The sequence below is a fragment of the Globicephala melas genome, chromosome X (assembly GCF_963455315.2).
Source record: "Globicephala melas chromosome X, mGloMel1.2, whole genome shotgun sequence".
In the NCBI taxonomy this organism is placed as follows: domain Eukaryota; kingdom Metazoa; phylum Chordata; class Mammalia; order Artiodactyla; family Delphinidae; genus Globicephala; species Globicephala melas.
This window is the reverse complement of record NC_083335.1, coordinates 42,704,509-42,726,868: the sequence shown is the minus strand read 5'-3', so window position 1 is coordinate 42,726,868 and position 22,360 is coordinate 42,704,509. Positions and strand designations below refer to the sequence as shown.

At 38.2% G+C, this 22,360-nt stretch overlaps 1 protein-coding gene and 1 pseudogene across 10 annotated transcripts in view; both read right to left on the bottom strand.

Moving 5' to 3' along the window:
- SYTL4 (synaptotagmin like 4) overlaps nucleotides 1-22,268 on the bottom strand; it is a 161,847-nt gene extending 139,579 nt beyond the window's left edge. For 3 of the 10 annotated variants that reach the window (XR_009560731.1, XR_009560732.1, XM_030840567.3), the window contains exons 1-5: nucleotides 21,845-22,139; nucleotides 19,928-20,034; nucleotides 11,354-11,475; nucleotides 10,323-10,466; nucleotides 8,926-10,175 (exon numbers count right to left, since the gene is read on the bottom strand). The gene's annotated coding sequence lies outside the window, so the exon portion shown is untranslated. The other 7 variants (XM_060292503.2, XM_030840568.3, XM_060292505.2 and 4 more) reach the window with 7 other exon arrangements.
- On the bottom strand, nucleotides 7,885-21,925 carry LOC132594457 (tRNA wybutosine-synthesizing protein 2 homolog; annotated as a pseudogene).
- Nucleotides 22,269-22,360: the final 92 nt, after the last annotated feature.

The window sequence follows — 22,360 nt, the reverse complement described above, 5'->3', positions numbered from 1 at the left end:
ATTAAAAATAGAAAGTCATCAAACCACAAAAGAAGAGATAAAGAGAGGAAGAAAGGAATAAATGAACTACAAATAGCCAGACACCAATTAACAATGTGATAAGACCATACATATCAATAATTACTCTAAATGTAAACTAAACTCTCCAATCAGAAGACCACGAGTGGCTGCACAAATTAAAAAAACAAGCAAACCAAGACCCAACTATATGATGCCTGCAAGAGACTGACTTCAACTTTAAGGACATATATCGATTAAAGAGAAGGCCTGGAATAAGATATTCCATTCAAATGGAAACCAAAAGCAAGCAAGGATAGCTATACAGTAGTCCCCCCTTACCCATGGAGGATATGTTCCAAGATCCCCAGTGGATGTCTGAAACTGCACAGTATAGAAGCATATATATATATATATATATATATACACTATGTTTTTTCCTATGTATACATACCTGTGATAAAATTTAATTCATAAATTAGACATAATAAGACATTAACAACAATAACTCATAATAAAATGGAACAATTCTAACAATATACTGTAATAAAAATTATATGAATGTGCTTTTTCTCTCTCTCTCTCAAAGTATCTTATTGTACTGTACTCACCCTTCTTCTTGTGATGATGTGAGGTAATATAATACCTACATGATGAGATGAAGAGAGGTCTGTGGTTGTGTGTCAGGAGCAGACTATGTCAATGATTGGGGATTCCAGGTGGGACAGAGTGGAATGGTGTGAGATTTCATCATTCAATTTAAAATTTATGAAATAAAAAGGATCATAAGAGACAACTATAAACAACTATGCCAATAAACTGGACAACCCAGAAGAAATGGATAAATTCCTAGATACAACCTACGACAACTGAATCATGAAGAAACAGAAAAACTGAATAGATTGATTACAAGGTAAGGAGATTAAATCAGATTCAAAAACCTTCCAACAAACAAAAGTCCAGGACCAGATGGCTTCACTGGTGAATGGTACCAAACATTTAAAGTAAAATTTACACCAATCCTTCCAAACTCTTCCAAAGAAAAACAGAAAAGAAGGAAACACTTTCAAACTCATTTTACGAGGCCAGTATTATCCTCATAACAAAACCAGGCAAGGACACCACAAAAAGAAAATGACAGGCCAATATCCCTGATGAACACAGATGCGAAAATCCTCAACAAAATATTAGCAAAATGAAATCAACCCTATAAAAGAATCACAGACCATGATCAAGGGGAATTTATTCCAGGGAAACAAGGATGGTTCAACATCTGCAAAGTAATCAATGTGATATACCACATTAACAAAATGAAGGGTAAAAATCATATGAACATCTCAACAGATGCAGAAAAAGCATATAACAAAATTTAACATCCATTTATGATTTTAAAAAATCTCAACAAAGTGTACATAGAGGGAACATATCTTAACATAATAGAGACCATATATGAAAAGTCCAAGCTAACACCACATTCAATGGAGAAAAACTGAAACCTTCCTCTAAGATTAGGAACAAGACAAGGATGCCCACTCTCATCACTTTTATTCAACATAGTATCTGGAAGTCCTAGCCACAGCAATTAGGCAAGAAAAAGAAATAAAAGGCATTCCAATCAGAAATGAAATAGTAAAACTGTTGCTATTTGCAGATGACATATTATATATGAAAAACCCTAAAGACTCCATCAATAAATTCTTAGAACTGATGAACAAATTCAGTAAAGTTGCAGGATACAAAATCAGAAAATGTTGCATTTCTATACATTAATAATGAACTACCATAAAGAGAAAATAAGAAAACAATCCCTTTTACGACTGCATCAAAAAAAATTCTTAAGAATAAATTTAACCAAGGAAGTGAAAGACCTGTACACTGAAAATTAGAAGACATTTATGAAAGAAGAACAACTAAATGGAAAGACATTCCATGTTCATGGACTAGAAGAATTAATGTTGTTAAAACGTCCAAACCACCCAAAGCAATCTAAAGATTCAGTGCAATCCCTATCAAACTTCCAATGGCACTTTCCAAAGAAACACAACAAATCTTAAAATTTCTTTGGAACCACAAAATACCCCAAGTAGTCAAAGCAATCTTGAGAAAGAAGAACAAAGCTGGAGGCATCACACTTCCTGATTTCAAACTATATTACAAAGTCATAGTAATCAAAACAGTATGGTATTGGCATAAAAACAGACACATAGATCAATGGAACACAGTAGAGAGCCCAGAAACAAATCCATGCATATATGGTCAATTTATGACAAAGGAGCTAAGATATACAATTCAGAAAGGGCAGTCTCTTCAATAAATGGTACTGGGAAAACTGGACAGTCACATGCAAAAGAATGAAACTTGACAACTACCTTACACCATACACAAAAATTAACTCAAAATGAACATAAACCTGAAATCATTAAAAAGAACTCCTAGAAGAAAAAATAGGCAGTAATCTCCTTGATATTGATATTGGTAAGAATTTTTTGGATTTGACACCAAAAGCAAAAGCAACAAAAGCAAAAATAACAAGTGGGACTACATCAAACCAAAAAGCTTCTGCACAATAAAGGAAACCATAACCAAAATGAAAAGGCAACTTACCAAATGGGAGAAAATATTTACAAATCATATATCTGATAAGGGGCTAATATCCAAAATGTATAAAGATCTCATACAACTCAACAGCCAAAAAAATCCAATTGAAAAATGGGCAGAGTATTGAAGTCCTAGCCACAACAATCAGATGAAAAAAAGGAATCCAAATTGGAAAAGAAGTAAAACTGTCACTGTTCGCAGATGACACAATACTATATAGAAAAAAATCCTAAAGACACCACCAAAAAACTACTAGAGCTCATCAATGAATTCAGTAAAGGTTCAGGATACAAAATTAACATACAGAAATCTGTTGCATTTCTGAACACTAACAATGAAGTATCAGAAAGAGAAATTAAGGAAACAATCCTATTTACTATCACATCAAAAAGAATAAAATACCTAGGAATAAACCTACCTAAGGAGGTAAAAGACCTGTACCCAGAAAACTGTAAGACACTGATGAAAGAAACTGAAAACAACACAAACAGATGGAAAGCTACACCATGTTCATGGATTTGAAGAATCAATATTGTTAAAATGACCATACTACCCAAGGCAATCTACAGATTCAATGCAATCCTTATCAAAATGCCAATGGCATTTTTCACAGAACTAGAACAAATAATTCTAAAATGTGTATGGATACACAAAAGACCTCGAATAGCCAAAACAACCTTGAGAAACAAAAACAGAGCTGGAGGTACCATGCTCTCTGGCTTCAGACTATAGTACAAAGATAAAGTAATCAAAACAGCATGGTACTGTCACAAAAACAGACACATAGATCAATGGAACAGGATAGAAAGCCCAGAAATAAACCCACACATTTATGGTCAACTAATCTACGACAAAGGAGGCAAGAATATACAATGGAGAAAAGTAGTGTTGGGAAAGTAGTGTTGGGAGAACGGGACAGCTACATGTAAAAGAAGGAAATTAGAATATTTTCTTACACCATATACAAAAATAAACTCAAAATAGATTAAAGACCTAAATGTAAGACCAGAAACCATAAAACTCCTAAAAGAAAACATAGGCAGAACACTGTGACATAAACTGCAGTAATATTTTTTTGGATCTACCTCTTAAGGTAAAGGAAACAAAAGCAAAAATAAATAAATGGGACCTAATTAAATTTAAAAGCTTTTTCACAGCAAAGGAAACCATCAACAAAACAAAAAGACAACCTACTGAATTAGACAAAATATTTGCAAATGATATGACCGATAAGGGATTAATATCCAAAATGTATGAACAGCTCATACAACTCAACATCAAAAAAACAAACAACTCCACTAAAAAGTGGGCAAAGTCCTTGAGAGTCCGCCTGCCGATGCAGGGGACACGGGTTCGTGCCCCGGTCTGGGAAGATCCCACATGCCGCGGAGCAGCTGGGCCCGTGAGCCATGGCTGCTGAGCCTGTGCGTCCGGAGCCTGTGCTCCGCAACGGGAGAGGCCACAACAGTGAGAGGCCCGCATACCGCAAAAGAAAAACAAAAAAAAGTGGGCAGAACACCTGAATAGACATTTTTCCAAAGAAGACATATAGATGGCCAACAGGCACATGTAAAGATGCTCAACATTGTTAATCATCAGAGAAAGGCAAATCAAAACCATTAGATATCACCTCATGCCTGTCAGGTGGCTATCATAAAAAAAACCCCACAAATAAGAAATGTTGAAGAAGATGTGGAGAAAAGGGAACCCTTTTGGTATACTGTTGGTAAGAATGTATACTGATGCAGCCACTGTGGAAAACAGTAGGGAGGTTCCTCAAAAAACTAAAAATAGAACTACCATATGATCCAGCAATTCCACTCCTGGGCATATATCCAACAAAACCAAAAACATTAATTCGAAAAGATACATGCACCACAATATTCATAGCAGCATTATTTACAATAGCCAAGATGTGAAAGCAACCTAAATGTCTTTCAACAGACGAATGGAAAATGAAGATGTGGTGTATATATACCATGGAATACAACTTGGCTATAAAAAAGAATGAAATTTTGCCAATTACAACAAAATGGATGGACTTGGAATACATTATTCTAAGTGAAATAAATCAAAGACAAATACTGTATGATATCATTTATATGTGGAATCTAAAACATAAAAAAAACTAGTGAATATAACAAAAAAAAGGAGCAGACTCACAGATACAGAGAACAAACTAGTGGTTACCAGTGGGGAGAGGGAAGTGGAAAGGGGAAATATAGGGGTATGGGATTAAAAGTTACAAACTACTATGTATAAAATAAGCTACAAGGATATATTGCACAGCACAGGGAATATAGTCAATATTTTATAATAACTATAAATGAAGTATAACCTTTAAAAGTTGTGAATTGGGGCTTCCCTGGTGGCGCAGTGGTTGAGAGTTCGCCTGCCGATGCAGGGGACACAGGTTCGTGCCCCGGTCCGGGAAGATCCCACATGCCGCGGAGCGGCTGGGCCCGTGAGCCATGGCCGCTGAGCCTGTGCGTCCGGAGCCTGTGCTCCGCGACAGGAGAGGCCACGACAGTGAGAGGCCTGCGTACCACAAAAAAAAACAAACAAAAAAAAGTTGTGAATCACTATGTTGTACACCTGAAACTTATATATATTGTAAATCAACAATACCTTAATAAAAAATCATGTTCAAAGAGCCAATACTTTTGTAACTGAGCTCTAATTATTAAAGAATGAAGGATTAAAATAAAAACAATAAGAGAACAAGTACCTCGATTAAAAAATGGGCCTGGGCTTCCCTGGTGGCGCAGTGGTTAAGAGTCTGCCTGCTGATGCAGGGGACACGGGTTCGTGTCCCGGTCTGGAAAGATCCCACATGCCGCGGAGCGGCTGGGCCCGTGAGCCATGGCCGCTGAGCCTGCGCGTCCAGAGCCTGTGCTCCACAACGGGAGAAGCCACAATAGTGAGAGACCCACGTACCGCAAAAAAAAAAAAAAAAAAAAAATGGGCCTTACACCTTAACAGATACCTCACTGAAGAAGATATACAGATGGCAAATAAGCATATGAAAAGAAGCTCCACACCATATGTCATCAGGGGAATTGCAAATTAAATAACAAGGAGATATCACTATACACCTATTAAAATGCCCAAAATCCAGAACACTGACAACACTAAATAGTGGCAAAGAGGTTGAAGAGCAGAACTCTCATTCATTGCTAGTAGAAATATAAACTCGTACAGCCACTTTGAAAGACAGCTTGGTGGTTTCTTACAAAACTAAACATATTCTTCCAATACAATCCAGCAATCACATTCCTTGATATTTACCTACAGGAAGTGAAAACTTATGTCCACATAAAAATGTGCGCACAAGTATGTATAGTAGCTTTATTCACAATTGCCAAAACTTTTGAAAGCAAACAAGATGTCCTTCAGTAGGTAAATGGATAAATAAACTGTGGTATATCTAGACAATGGAATATTACTCAGTGCTAAAAAGAAATGAGCTATCAAGCCATGAAAAGACATAGAAGAACCTTATAAATGCTTATTACTCAAAGAACACAAAGTGAAAAGGCTACATACTGTATCATTCCAACTATATAACATTCTGGAAAAGGCAAAACTGTAAAAACAGTAAAAAAAGATCAGTGGTATCCAGGGGCTGTGGGGTGAGTGGTGGTACTGAGTACACAGGATTTTTTAAGGCAGTGGAAATATTCTGTATGATATTACAATGACTGACATAAGTCATTATACATTTGCCCAAACCCACAGAATGTACAGCATCAAGAGTGAACACTAAGATAAACTATGAACTTTGGGTAATTACTATGTGTTGATACAGATTCATCAGTTGTAATAAATGTACCACTCTGGTGGGGTATGTTAAAAATGGGGGAGGCTATGTATGTATAGAGGCAGGAGGTACATGGGAAATCTCTGTACCTTTCTCTTGAATTTTCTATGAACCTACAAACTGCTCCACACACACAAAAAAATTAAGTCTTAAAAAAAAAAAACACCAGGGCTTCCCTGGTGGCGCAGTGGTTGGGAGTCCGCCTGCCGATGCAGGGGACACGGGTTCGTGCCCCGGTCTGGGAGGGTCCCACATGCCGCGGAGCGGCTGGGCCCGTGAGCCATGGCCGCTGGGCCTGCGCGTCCGGAGCCTGTGCTCTGCAACGGGAGAGGCCACAACAGTGAGAGGCCCGTGTACCGCAAAAAAAAAAAAAAAAAAAAAAAAAAAACCAAAGAATGGAAGGAAATATATGCAAATCAGGCATCTAATAAGGTTCTAATATCTTGAATATATAAAGAGCTCTTACAATTCAACAACATATTGACAGCCCAATTAAAAAGTGGACAAAAGACTTGAATAGACATTTTCCAAAGAAGTTATACAAATGGCCAGCAAGCAAATGAAAAAATGTTCAACAGCATTATTAGAGAAATGCAGAACTAAACCACAAGGAGATACCACTTCACACCCACTAGGCTGGTCATAAGCAAAAAAACAAAGTAACAAGTGTTGATTAGGATGTGGAGGAAATGGAAACTTTGTACATTGCTTGTGGGATTATAAAATGGTACAGCCACTCTGGAAAGCTTGGCACTTTCTCAAAAAGTTAAACACAGAATTACCATATGACCTAGCAATTCCACTCCTAGGTACATTCCCCAAAAGAACTGAAAACAGGTGTTCTAAATTTATCTAAAATGACTGATATTTGCATACCTCTGTGATTATACTAAATACCATTGAATTGTTCACTTTAAATGTGTGAATTGTATGTTATATGAATAATGTCTCAATATAGCTGTTATGTGTGTGCATGCATGTGCACACACACACTCTCTCTCACATACATATGGAATGAAGTACTAATATGTGCTACTACATGAACGAACCTTAAAACATTATGCTAAGTAAAAGGAGCCAGTCACAAAGGACCATATATTCTATTTATATGAAATGTCCAGAATAGGCAAACAGAGACAAAATATACATTAGTGGTTGCCCAGGGCTAGAGGGAATAGGGGATTGGGGTGCTTATAGCTAAAGGTTATAGGGTTTCTTTTGAGGTGACAAAAATATTCTAAAATTGACTGTGGTGATGGTTCCAGAACTCTGTGAGTATACTAAAAACCACTGAATTGTATAGTTTAAGTGTGAATTATAGTTCAATAAAGCTGTTTTTTCTTTAAAAAAATTAAAACATATCACTAGGAGACAGGGGATTACAACTTGAGTTGAACTAATAAATTAAAGGAATCAACTATGGAAGCTTACTCACAGATGGAACCCGTGTGCCCCTGGATTCACCTCCTCTAGTCAATTAGAGGACAGGGGTGGCAGTTCATATCCAGAACTCTGTGATCCACATGGGCACCACAGGATTTTACTAGCTGAATATGCAAGATCTGTGTCTTACACAGTTTACTGTGCTCTTGTTGGTAGAGAATGGCAAAGTGAGTTTCTACAGGTTGAGCCCACCTTTGCCACTGTAGTTCGGTGACTACCACCAGCATTTCCCTCACAGACACCCTAGTAGCTTTATATTTCCACTTGTCATTGATAATTTGCTGAGGATACTAACAGTGCTGCTTCTCTTCTATGTCCCTGCTTCCAGGAAGCTAGATTCTTCTGCAGGCAAGGTTCCACATTTCGGTGGACATGCAAAATGCCTCCAGTGTCCTGGTGTAACATTTGGCAGGCAATGAACCAGCCTTCTTCAGAGCTAAGGACCAGCCCAAGAACTACCCTGTCAGCAATGTGCAACAGTTTCAGCTACAAGAGGTGTAAAGAAAATGAAATGAGGAACAACAGCAGTACTTTCAAATAGGACATAGCCATAGCACAGCAAGAGGGAAAATGACTATGACGATTTTCTGAATTCTCTTTTCCACTTGTGTATTTTGCAAAGAAAAACAAAGAAACAAATGCTTCTCCACTTTATTTTGTAGGAAATAAGGAAGACTCATTTTTCATGAGTTTTCACTCCAACTTAACATTTCTCCCATCATTTTCCTCTCTAATTTCTTTTAGAGCAGGCAATCCACATCTTTTAAACAGCATTAAAAATCTGAAGTCCCATAGTTTTACTTCAACCATTTTATTATCTTTCTGTACTAGTTCCAGACCTTGGCTGCTTACCAATCTTCTCCTTTACCCGATTACATGCAACTAACTATCTACATGTATCACTCAAATTCTATGAGTGAAATCATTCAATATAAGAACAGTGCTTTGTATGGTGAGATGATGAAGGTAAACAACACAGTTGGTCTTACTTTGGATATTTTCTGAAAGTCACTGCCTGGTAGTATATGTGGAAAGTCACTCAAAAGATATATTTCCCCTGCACTCACCTTCCTGTTATCTTCAAAGTATATTTGGCACCAATCTGCTACTCCATTTATCTCTAGATTTTTTTCTCAGAGCAGGTACAGCATGAGGATTCCAATCACAGGCATGGATGAAGGCAGCATCAGCATAAACTAGGAATGGTAATGTAAAATAGTCAATCCCTACAGGAAGATTAGACACTGGTTGAGATTATGGATCCCAAGTGGCCAACCATAAATATAGGTTCCAAGCTCTAAGACTCAGAAATAGCAATCTTCTTGAAGGAACACCCAGCTGTGGACTGAGTTGGGAGTTAATTTCCTATAATCACAGCCAAGGGACTTAAGAAGGCAGAGACACTGACTACCTCAGATGTAAGAAGTCCCCTTATTCAAATTTGTCAATGACTATACTCTAGACCTATCTTTATCTTCCTCCTCATTATCAATAAGCAGATACTTAGTACTATATTGACTGGGGTACTTACATACATGTTCTTTAGGGAGAAGACAACATTAATACAAATATTTAGAAGATATATAGAAACACAACCAAATGTTGAATACTTTGAGTATTTATACCATACACATACCAAAGGCCAGTGCACTCTAGGTAATAACTGAACAGCAGTGTTCAAAACACAGTAGATAGGGAGGTATTAGCACTCTTTACATTACTCTGGGAAGAGTTTAAAAAGTTATTTGAATGACAGTCTAGTGAAGGAAATTATGAGAAAACATGTCAGGCATGGGAGTCATGGGAGAAGGTTCATGGGTATAAAAAATGTGGCAATCTAATAGGGGGTGCTGACATTCAGGAGGAGGACTTTAGACTTCATCCACAGTGAAACAGGAAGAGCCTTTAGGAGGAGAATCGCATGATCAAAAGGAAGACAATTTCTTCTTACATTTTAAAGAGCTAACCTGACAAGGGGACATTAAATTTGCCGGGAAGGTGATAAAGAATTTTTATTCTATTAACAAAAACAGATTTGGAGTTCACTGCACTTTAATACAAATATACCATATTTGAACAACATAATTTTCTCATGGCCTTGAAGAAAAACATTGATTCAAGAGTTTCAAGAGTGGACTGGACCTGAATAGGGGTCTGGGGAATAGGCTGCTACTTCAAGCCCATGGTCCCTAGAATCATCACCTGCATAGAGACCCCCACACACCAGTGCTTCTCCAGTACAGGGCAATGACATCACTCACAGCTTCTCGGTGATATCTCAAATGAGAAGATGCACTGGGTCCCACGAAAATCATTCCTAGGGAAAGAAATATAACAAGAAGGAAGTTGAATAACAAAGGCATCAAATTTAAAAAGTGAGAGCTCACGGTTGTTCGTGACATTACAGTAGCTAGTTCAGATAAGAACTGAAACTAAGAATAATAGCTAAGATGTGAATGCTTACCATGTGCAAGGCACTGTGCAAAAGCTTGTGTTCTAAATCACTTAATCATCAGGACTTCCCTGGAGGTCCAGTGGTTAAGATTCTGTGCTTCCACTGCAGGGGGCGCAGGTTCGATCCCTGGTCGGGGAACTAAAATCCCACATGCTGCAGAGTGTGGTAAGTACATAAATACATAAATAAATAAATCACTTCATCATCATCCCAACAACCTCATGAGGTTATTATATCCACATTACAGATGAGGAAACTGAGGTTCACAGACACACAGCTAGAAAGTGACAGTGCTGGCATCTGAACCCAAGGTATCTCTTAGTTTGTGTTCTTAAATTGCCTCCAAATGGATAGTAAACTATCATTCAAGAGAATTGGATTATGACCCTTCCAGATTTCCCTTTTTCTTTTGCTCCTGTTAACCACCTCCTACACACACATACCCCTACAAATGGGTTTCCACTGGTTCTATTACAGTCATCTAGATCTTTCATATTCTGGAAGACATTCTGATTTAATAAAAGGAACCAGGTCTCCTTGGAGAAATGGCTGGTTCTCCCATGGCTGTGGCAGGGAATATACAAAATGAGCAACCTGTAGTGCCAGAAAGTAAGGAAGTGCTCAAAGAACAAAACAATGGGGACATGCCAAAGGGATACAGGGTCCAATGTGAAAGAGTTTCTAATGAACAAAGCTGGAACAATTTGAGAAACAAAATAAATAATTCTTCCTTATAGAAGAATGCTAAATAATTTATGTAGATTCTCACCCTCCAGGAAGTGGAGCTTAATCTTCCCCAACCCTTCTTGAAAGTGGGCTGGACTTAGTGACTAACTTCCGAAGAATAGAGTATAGAAAGTGGGGAAAATAACTATATGGAGGAAAAAGCTGGTAAAGGCTGGTCAGCTCATCAAAGCCTTGATATATGATGAGAATGGTATTTTACCTTTGTGGTCTTTCTCCCAAACACCCATAACCCCATTCTCATCATGAGGAAAAAAATCAGACAAATCCCAATTGAGGCACAGTCTACAAAATACCTGAATAGTACTCCTCAATACTGTCAAGGTCATCAAAACAAAGAAATTCTGAGAAACTGCCACAATCAACAGGAACCAAAGGAGACATGAGAACAATCTAACGTAGTGTCCTGGACTGGATCCTAGAACAGAAAAATACATTAAGTAAAAACTAAGGAGATCCGAAAAACAGTATGGACTTTAGTTCATCAGTATGGGTTCACTGATTGTAGCAAATGTACCATACTAATGTAACACGTTGATAAAAGGGGTAACTGTGTGCAGGGCAGGGAGTGGGTGGATATGGGAACTCTCTGTACTATTTTTGGAACTTTCTGGTAAATCTAAAACTATCCTAAAATACAAAGTTTATTTATTTATTTCTTTACATTTTTATTGGAGTATAATTGCTTTACAACGGTGTGTTAGTTTCTGCTTTATAACAAAGTGAATCAGTTATACATATGTTCCCGTATCTCTTCCCTCTTGCATCTCCCTCCCTCCCACCCCTCTAGGTGTTCACAAAGCACCGAGCTGATCTCCCTGTGCTATGCGGCTGCTTCCCACTAGCTAGCTATTTTACGTTTGGTAGTGTATATACGTCCATGCCACTCCCTCACTTTGTTACAGCTTACCCTTCCCCCTCCCCATATCCTCAAGTCCATTCTCCAGTAGGTCTGTGTCTTTATTCCTGTCTTAACCCTAGGTTCTTCATGACATTTTTTTCCTTAGATTCCATATATATGTGTTAGCATACGGTATCTGTCTTTCTCTTTCTGACTTACTTCACCCTGCATGACAGACTCAAAGTTTATTTTTAAAAAAATCACAAAACCTGGAAAAAGAAATAGAATCAAAGCCCAGCTTTTGTCCTCATTAATTGTGAACCTTGTATAAGTCACTATCTAAACACTGGTATCTCTGTTTATAAAACAGATAGAATACTGTTTATTTCAGTGATATCTGTAAGTTGGTAAACTAGGAAACTCCAGGCTCTCCTACCCCCACCCACATTAACATTTTTAAAAAACCAACTACAAATTAGCAAAAAATAACTTTACAGGAGATCTGGAAAACAGTCTATAGCAACCAAGCGAAAGCTTAATCAAGAAAAAGCCACACAGGAAATGGAAGGAAATTTCGTGGTATTTTTACTTACTTGTACCCCACCTCTCCTTCCCCTGTAGTGTACGGAAGCACAGTCTGGGAGATGCAGTGGCCTGGCTGTCAATTCCCTCCCTCTAACTGGAAAGAAGAGGAAGGTGAACCTTTTTTGCAATGTTCTAATCTGTCTAGGGGCTGCCTAAGGTACTGGTCTCTTAGAGTTCAGAAAGAGAAAAGCGGTATAGCTCGGATCTCAGGCTAGGAAAAGACAGGAAATAGTGGACACCGCTCGAGAAAGCTGCAGAGGGACTATAGTCTCACAACATCCAGGGCAAGAGATTAGAGGTAGAGGAGCACAACAGAACATTAATGGCCGCCAGAAGAAGCAGTGGTGAGAGTCTTTTGGAAAGTAAGACACTTAAAAACAGATGTGTATTTTAGGGAATTGAAAAAGCACACACAGTGGCCTAGGCAAGATGTACGCCTAGAAAAGGTCCAAGAAGACTTTAAGCCTTGACACGAGGCTGATCCCAAGGCCCAGAGCAAGCCTTGCTAATTAGTAAATGTCTTCCCCAGCACACAGCCTACCTGCAAGGCTGTTTTTTTCAAATACCCAATTTTCAATTTAAAAAAATCACAAAGCATACAAAGAAATAGGAAAATATGCCACATTCAAAGGAAGAAAATAAAGTGGCAGAAACTGTCCCTGAAAAAGCACAGGCACTAGAAGTATCAAACAAAGACTAAAACAATTATCTTAAATATGTTCAGAGAACTAAAGGAAAACACAAAGAACCAAAGGAATGAGGAAAGGAATATATTTTTAAAATGAGAATACCAAAAAAGAAACAAAAATTATAAAAAGGAACAAAAAAGAAATTCTAGAGCTGAAAATATAGTAACAACTAAAATATTCACTAGAGGGGTTCAACAATAGACTGAAACAAGAAGAAACAATCAGTGAAGCTGAAGTTATCATTTGAAATTATCAAGTCTGAGGAGCAAAAAAGAATGAAGTGGACAGAGATTAAAAGATTAATGGGACATAATCAAACAACATATGCATTATGAGAGTCCCAGAGGTTGAAAGAAAGAAAAGAAGAGCAGAGAGGTTATTTGAAGAAATAATGGCTGAAAACTTCTCAAATTTGAGGAAAAACATGGATTCACAAGTCCAAGAATCTCAATGAACTCTAAGTAAGATAAACTGAAAGAGGCCTACGCCAAGATACATTATAATCAAACTGTCAACAGCTATAGTGAGAATCTTGAAAGGACCATGAAAAAGCTACTCTTATGTGCAAGGGATCCTCAATAAGATGATCAGCAAATTTCTCAGTGGAAACCTCAGAGACCAAAAGAAGTGAGATAATATATTTATAGGGCTGAAAGAATAAATGTCAACTGAGAATTCTGTATCTGGCAAAACTGTCCTTCAGAAATGAGAGAGAAATTAAGACACTCTCAGATGAATAATATTCAACATCGAAAAGGAAGTTTTAGTCATAGAAATTAGGCAAGAAAATTAAATAAAAGGCATCCAAATTGGAAAGGAAGAACTAAAATTACCTGTTTGCAGATGACATGATCTCATATGGAGAACAGCCTAAATATTCCTCCCCCTGAAAAAACTCATTAGAACTAATAAATGAACTCAGCAAACTTGCAGAGTTTGCTGCAAAATAACAAAAGTAAATAAATGGGACCTAATTAAACTTAAAAGTTTTTGCACACAAATGAAACCATAAACAAACCAAAAAGAAAACCCTCAGAATGGGAGAAAATGTTTGCAAATGAAGCAACCGACAAGGTTTTAGTCTCCAAAATATACAAACAACTCATGAAGCTCAATATCAAAAAAACAAACAATCCAATCAAAAAATGGGCAGAGGATCTAAACAGACATTTCCCCAAAGAAGACATACAGATGGTTAAAAAGCACATGAAAAGATGCTCAACATCACTAATTATTAGAGAAATGCAAATCAAAGCTACAATGAGGTATTACTTCACACCGGTCAAAATGGCCATCATCAAAAAACCTACAAACAATAAATGCTGGAGAGGGTGTGGAGAAAAGGGAACCCTCCTACATTGTTGGTGGGAATGCAAACTGGTACATCCACTATGGAGAACAGTACAGGTTCCTTAAGAAACTAAAAACAGAGCTATCATTTGATCCAGCAATCCCACTCCTAGGCATATATCCAGAGAAAACCATAATTTGAAAAGTTACTTGCACCGCAATATTCATTGCAGCACTACTCACAATAGTCAGGACATGGAAGCAACCTAAATGTCCATCAAAAGAGGAGTGGGTAAAGAAGATATGGTATATATATACAGTGGAATATTACTCAGCCATAAAAAAAAGAACAAAATAATGCCACTTGCAGCAACATGGATGGACCTAGAGATTCTCATACTGAGTGAAGTAACTCAGACAGAGAGAGACAAATATCATATGATATCGCTTACATGTGGAATCTAAAAAAGCCTACACAATTATACTCCAATAAAAATGTTAAAAAAATAAATAAATTAAAATTAAAAAAGCCTACAAATGAACTTATATACAAAACCAAAATAGAGTTACAGATGTAGAAAATAAACGTATGGTTACTGGGGGGTAAGGGGGGGAGAAGAGATAAATTTGAAGATTGGGATTGACACATACACACACACATATATATATATATGTGTGTGTATATATATATAAAAGGTAACTAATGAGCATCTACTGTACAGCACAGGGATCTCTACTCAACACTCTGTAATGGCCTATATGGGAAAAGAATCTAAAAAAGCGTGGATATATGTATTTTTATAACAGATTCACTTTGCTGTACACCTGAAACTAACACAACATTGTAAATCAATTATACTCCAATAAAAATTAAAAAAAAACAAAAAAACCCCAAAATACTGGAATTCTAAATTTCATCAGAATTACTAAAATATATTTTCCCAAATATTAAAATCATATTGAAGGGCCCACTTACAAATAATAACTCAGTTCACTTCTGAACTTAGGTAATGTTTCTGTAGTAATATTTTTACACATTTTTAATTAAAAAATATATATATTTAAGGTGTAAAAAATAACATACAAAAGCCAGTTGCATTTCTATACACTAAGAATGAACAATCTGTATAGGAAATTAAGAAAACAATTCCATTTATAATAGCATCAAAAAGAGTAAGTAAAGGAACAAAACCAAAAATAAACAAGTGGGACTACATCAAACCAAAAAGCTTCTGTACAGCAAAGGAAATCATCAACAAAATGAAAAGGTAACCTACCACATGGGAGAAAACATTTGCAGATCATGTATCTGATAAGGGGTTAATATCCAAAATATAAAAAGAACTCATAACACTCAAAAGGGAAAAAAGCAAACAATCCGATTAAAAAATGGGCAGAGGATCTGAACGGACTTTTTTCCAAAGAAGACATACACGTGGTCAACATACATGAAGACATACACGTGGTCAACATACATACTAGTCAACACAACTAGTCTTCTGGGAAATGCAAATCAAAAACCACAATGAGATATCACCTCACATCTGTCGGAATGGCTATTCAAAAAGACAAGACATAACAAGTGTTGGTGAGGGTGTGGAGAAAAGGGAACTGTTGTGCACTGTTGATGGAAATGTAAATTGGTACAGCCACTATGGAAAACAGTATGGAGTTTCCTCAAAAAATTAAAAATAGAACTACTACATGATCTAGCAATTCCACTTTTGGGTATTTATCTGAAGGAAACAAAAACACTAACTTGAAAAAGTATATGCACCCCAATATTCATTGCAGCTTTATTTACAATAGCCAAGATATGGAAGCAACCTAAGTGTCCATGGATGGATGAATGGATAAAGAAAATGTAGTATACATATACAATGGAACATTATTCAGCCATTAAAAAGAAGTAAATCTTGCCATTTGTGACAACACGGATGGACCTTGAGGGCACTACGCTACGTGACATAAGTCAGAGAAATACCATATGAGCTCTCTTACATGTGGAATCCAAAAAAAAAAAAAAACACCTCATAGTTAGAACAGACTGGTGGTTGCCAGAGGGTGAAGGTGGTCAAAAGATACAAACTTCCAGTTATAAAATAAATATGACCTGGGATGTAATGTAAAGCATGGTGAATATAGTTAGTAATACTGCATTGTGTACCTGAAAGTTGCTAAGAGAGTAGATATTAAAAGTTCTCATCACAAGACAAGAAAGTTGTAATTATGTGTGGTGATGACTGTTAACTAGACTTACTGTGGTGATCATTTTGCAATATATACAAATATTGAATCATTATGTTGTACACCTGAAAATAATATAATGTTATATGTCAAATATATATATATATAAAAAACAATAAAATACTCAGGATTAAACTTAACCAAGAAGGTGACTTTTATGCTGAAAATTACAAAAGGTTACTGAAAGAAATTAAGGAATACACAAATAAATAGAAAGACATCCATGTTCATGAGTTGGAAGATGCAATATTGTTATGATGTCAATACCACCAAAAGCAATCTACAAATTCAAAGCAATCCCTATTAAAATCCCAATAACATTTTGGAAGAAATTTTTTTAAAAATCTATCCTAGAAGTTACATGGAATCCCAAGGGATTTTGAAGTTAAAACAATCTTGAAAAAGAACAAAGTTGGTGGTCTCACACTTCCTGATTTCAAAACTTACTACAAATCTATTGTACGATAATCAAAACAGTGTGGCACTGGCATAAGACAGACATATAGATCAATGGAATAGAATAGGGAGTCCAGAAATAAACGCTCACATATATGGTCAATGGTCAAATGATTTTCAACAAGGGTGTCAAGACCATTCAATGGGGAAAGGGCAGTCTTTTGAACAAATGGCGCTGGGAATATTGGATATCCACATGCTAAAGGATAAAGTTGGACCTTTACCTTAAACCATATACAAAAATTAACTCAAACTGGACCAAAGATCTAAATGTAAGAGCTAAACCTATAAAACTCTCAGAAGAAAACATAGAAGAAAAGTTTTATGACACTGGTTTTGGCAAAGATTTCTTGGAAATGATACCAAATGCACAGGTAACAAATAAAAAAATAGATAAGTTGAACTCCATCAAAATTTAAAACTTTCGTGTATCCAAAGGACACTACCAACACAGTAAAAAGACAACCCACAGAATGGGAAAAATATTTGGAAATCATATATCTGATATGGGATTAGGATCCAGAATATATTTTTAAAAACTCCTACAACTCAATGACAACAAAAAAAACCAAACAACCAGATTAAAAAATGGGAAAAGGACTTAAATAGATATTTCTCCAAAGAAGATCTACAAATGGCCAATAAGCACATGAAAAGACATTCAACCTCATTAATCCTTAGGTGTTGGATAACAGAAAATATATATATTTGGTTATGCCCCCGGTTCCTGGCACAGAGCTCCTAAAACCTTTTCCTAAGAGCACTAGGAGCATCTCTTGTTCTAATATTTGGTCTTTGACCCCATCCCTTACATAGGACTCCTAAAAGCCTCATAAATTCCTAAATGATAAGAGCACTAGCAGCATTTTTTGTTCTAATGAGGCAACTCTGGGTGAGCTCCTGGATGGGGGCTGGTCACCAGAATAACCAAGCCATGATCAGAAGCTTGGAATTTTTGGCTCTGCCCCCTCCCCCTCCTCCAGAGAGGGGAGAGAAGCTGGAAATGGAGTAATAATTGATCATGCCTATGTGACAAAGCCTTCATAAAAATCCCCAAAGTAGGGGGTTCGAAGAGCTTCCAGGTGGATGAACACATCCACATACCAGGAGAATGATGTACCCCCAACTCTTCAGAGACAGAAGCTCCTGCACTTGGGACCCTTGAAGAACTCACCCTATATATCTCTTCAAATGGCTGTTCAACTGTATCCTTTGTCATATCCTTTAGTAAACTGACAAAAGTAACTGTTCTCCCGAGTTCTATGAGCCACTCTAGCAAATTAACTGAACCCAAGGAGGAAGTCGCTGGAACCTCTGATTTATAGCCAATTAGTCAAAAACACAGGTGATAACCTGGGCTTGTGACTGGCATAAGTGGGGGTGGAAAGCAGTCTTGTGGGACTGAGCCCTTAACCTGTGAATCTGATGCTATCTCCAGGTAGACAGTGTCAGAATTGAGTTAAACTGTATGACACCCAGCTGGTGTCACAGAGAATTGCTTGTTGTGGGGAAAATCCCCCACCACATATTTGGTGACCAGAAGTGTCAAAAGTAAAGTGTTCTATGTGAAAGTAATGGAGACACACAGGAGAGGAGAACAGTAGGTTTTTCCAATATAGTACAGAAATGCAAATCAAAACCACAATGTAATACCACTTCATACTTTTTAGGGTGGCTATTATCAAAAAAACAAACCAGAAAATAACAAATGTTGGTGAGGATGAAATGGGAACCCCTGTGCATTCCTGGTGGGAATGTAAAATGGTGCAGCCACTGTGGAAAACAGTATGATGGTTTCTCAAAAAATTAAACATAGAATTACCACAAGATCTAGCAATTCCACTTCTGAGTATATATCCAAAAGAATTAAAAGCAGGGACTCAAACAGATATTTGTACACCCATGTTCATAGCAGCATTATTCACAATAGTCAAAAGGTGGAAGCAATCCAAGTATTCATCAATGCATGAATGGATAAACAAAATGTGGTATATACACACAATGGAATATTATTCAGCCTTAAAAAGGAAGGAAATTCTGATACATGCTACAACATAAATGAACCTTGAAGACATTATGCTAACTGAAATAAATCACAAAAAGAAAAACAGTGTTACGATTCCACTTATATGAGGTATGTAGCGTAGTCAAATTCATAGAGACAAAGTAGAATGGTGGTTGCCAGGGGCTGGGGGGAGGAGACAATGGGGCATTAGTGTTTGATGGGTATGGAGTTTCAGTTTGTGAAAATACGAAAGTTCTGGAGATGGAGAATGATGATAGTTGCACAAAGTGAATATTCTTAATGCCACCGAACTATGCACTTAAAAATGGTTAAAACTGGGCTTCCCTGGTGGCACAGTGGTTGAGAGTCCGCCTGCCAATGCAGGGGACACGGGTTCGTGCCCCGGTCTGGGAAGATCCCACGTGCCACAGAGCGGCTGGGCCCGTGATCCATGGCCGCTGAGCCTGCGCGTCCGGAGCCTGTGCTCCGCAACAGGAGAGGCCACAACAGTGAGAGGCCCATGTACCACAAAAAAAAAAAAAAAAAGGTTAAAACTGTAAATTTTGTTATGTATATTTTACCACAAAAAGATAGCATACTAAAACCATCTCCCAGGTTTTGTGAGAATCAAGTGAGATCTATGTAAAAAAGCTTTGTAATCTATATGGCCCTTCACAAATATTAGCTCTTTTTAATCACCACCCTGTTTACCCCAGCCTGATGCCATTATCCACATGCTCAACCGAGCCATGCTCACCTAGCAGCATACTGTTGGAGTTTAAGTGCTATCCAGTGATATCCACCTTCATCTTGCTAGGCCCTGAATTCCATGTGCCAAGGCAATGGTATCCCAGAGTTCTGGTTCTGAAACAGAACAAGCCCCCAAACAGACAAAAGTTTCAGACAAGCCTGGTGGCTCCTAGAGAAAAAACTCAAAAGACTTCTTCCCCTCTTACTCAGTTTTTCCCAATGCTTGGTTTGGAAACAGTCCTCATTCAGCAACAAGAGGTCAGCATGCCACTGCCAAGAACAAAGGAAATCCTCCAATTCAACTGACCACCCAACTCCCTGGCCTGCTACCTAGCAACATATTTAATGAGGCAGCCTTTGAGCAGGTGAACAATCCTGAACCTCCTTTGAAGGAACAGGATTCTGGGAAAGGAATACAGGAAATATATTCACTGAGCATGAACTGAGAAGTAGTTACATAAGAAATATAAATGAAAATGCTAAAGCTGAAAGACCAGAATAACCAGCTTTGATGGGTTAGACAATTATCTGTAGAGTAGCCTCAAACCTGAACCCTCAAACATTCTCAGAAAGTATAAATATTGGTGCAGAACCACTGTAATAATGCAGTAGTGCAAAACCTAGGAATGATGTTTCTTTCTGGAAAGCTAGCCAATTGGTACCTATAGCCAGATACTGACCAGGATCTGTGTCAACATTCACGTGCTTTCTGAGGGCCCCAAGTTACCTTATGTCTTGCAGGCACCAGAGGATTCCTCCTAACTTGGGTAATGCTACAGTTCTATTTGGAATCTTTTTTGTGAAATGTTGTCTATCCATAGGTTTCTGCCTTCCAAAGGGAGATTTCATTCCATGACTGTCTGAGGAAATTTAAATGTGGACCAAACATAAGCAACACTTACTCCAGCCTTGGAAGTATGACCTTTCATGGCCAGGATAAATAACCCAAGTCTCTGTGCCCTCACAATCTTGCATGTCTTTGTTTGCTTCACTGGTACCTTATCCAATATTCTTAGTGCCATTAACAAAACTGGATAAGAACTCAGGACTTTACCACAAAACTTTCTGCCAATGCCCCACAAATCTTGCCCGTGGTTTCCCAAATTCTTTGATTCTCCACTACATACCCTTTCTCTTCTGCTCAAAGCCCCCAAATAACACTTAGTCCCATTTGTGTAGAAATGCATCTTTCCTAGTTTTTCCCCTACCTCTTCATACAGCACCTATTTCCTTGTGTTAACTGAGGTTCAGTCATAATACCTACAACAGCATCAGACAACACCTTCTGTCTTCATTTTGCTACAACCTGGAGGCAAAAGAAATGTGTCACTCTGGGAGCGTAGCAATGAAGGGAAAAGACCCTCATGGACAACAGCAATGAGGCATGGGGTCACAGGCACATGGTCTATAACTGAAACACAAATATAAAAAACCAAAAGCTTAGGAAATAGCCCTTGCACACATGTCTTCTTCTATAACCAGTAGGGGTGGTTGATGAAGTGATAGAACCAACAATCCATTCTCCACAAATGGTTGATGGCAGAACAAGCCCTGGCTAAGCGCCTCAACCTATTCTTCGGTGGTTCATTATTATGAGACAGTGATCCACCATCACCAGGCCCTATGCTCTAAGTTCTTTTCCAAAAACGGTTTAAAAAACAAAACTTACGCCATTAAAAATTCTGAGTTATACTGGTAGGCACTAGATACAGCACTTAAACATGCAGCCTCTGGAGCCAAAGCAACCCAAGTTAAAATCATCTTAGCTGCTCCCGATGTACAACCAGTCAAAGATATTTTCCGTTCCGAAGTTTTCAGATACCCTGCCTGCCAACGTCCTCCGCCGCCCCGCCCCCTCACCACCACGAAACACTTGGAGCCCAGAGGCTGCACTAGAGCAGGTAGGGGTGTCTTCCGCGTTTACCTCCCCATCTCCTCAGCTATGTGGCCGCCTTGACGTTGAGCGCCCCTCATCCTCTAGGCTGCCGCGACTGTCTTTCCTCATGTCGCCCTGAAGGTTCACAGCTTTTGCAAAAGAATAAAACGCACGCCGCTGGGGCGTGGCCAAGCGTTTCCCTCCCGTAACAGGGCGGAACTAAAATGAAAATGCCACGGTTGTTTACCATAGGACTTCCCTGTTACCATGGTAAAGCCGCCGCCGCCTCATTATTGTGGTCGACAATTACTTGCGTTAGCCTAAGAAAAAAATGAGTAATAAGGAATTCTACATACTAAAAGCCTTCAAATCAGCCGAGCTCCAGCTCAGAACCAAGTTATTCTCAGGCGGGAGCCCAGGGCCGGGGAAGCTGGGGGAGTAGCACTCTCGTGGATGTAACGCTTGCCGGCTGCTGACGGAATAACGCCGGGGGAGGGACCCTGCGTCCCTCGGGCCCAGGAGTTTCCGGCTCACGCGCCGTACGGAAGCGTGTTCGGCGCTGGG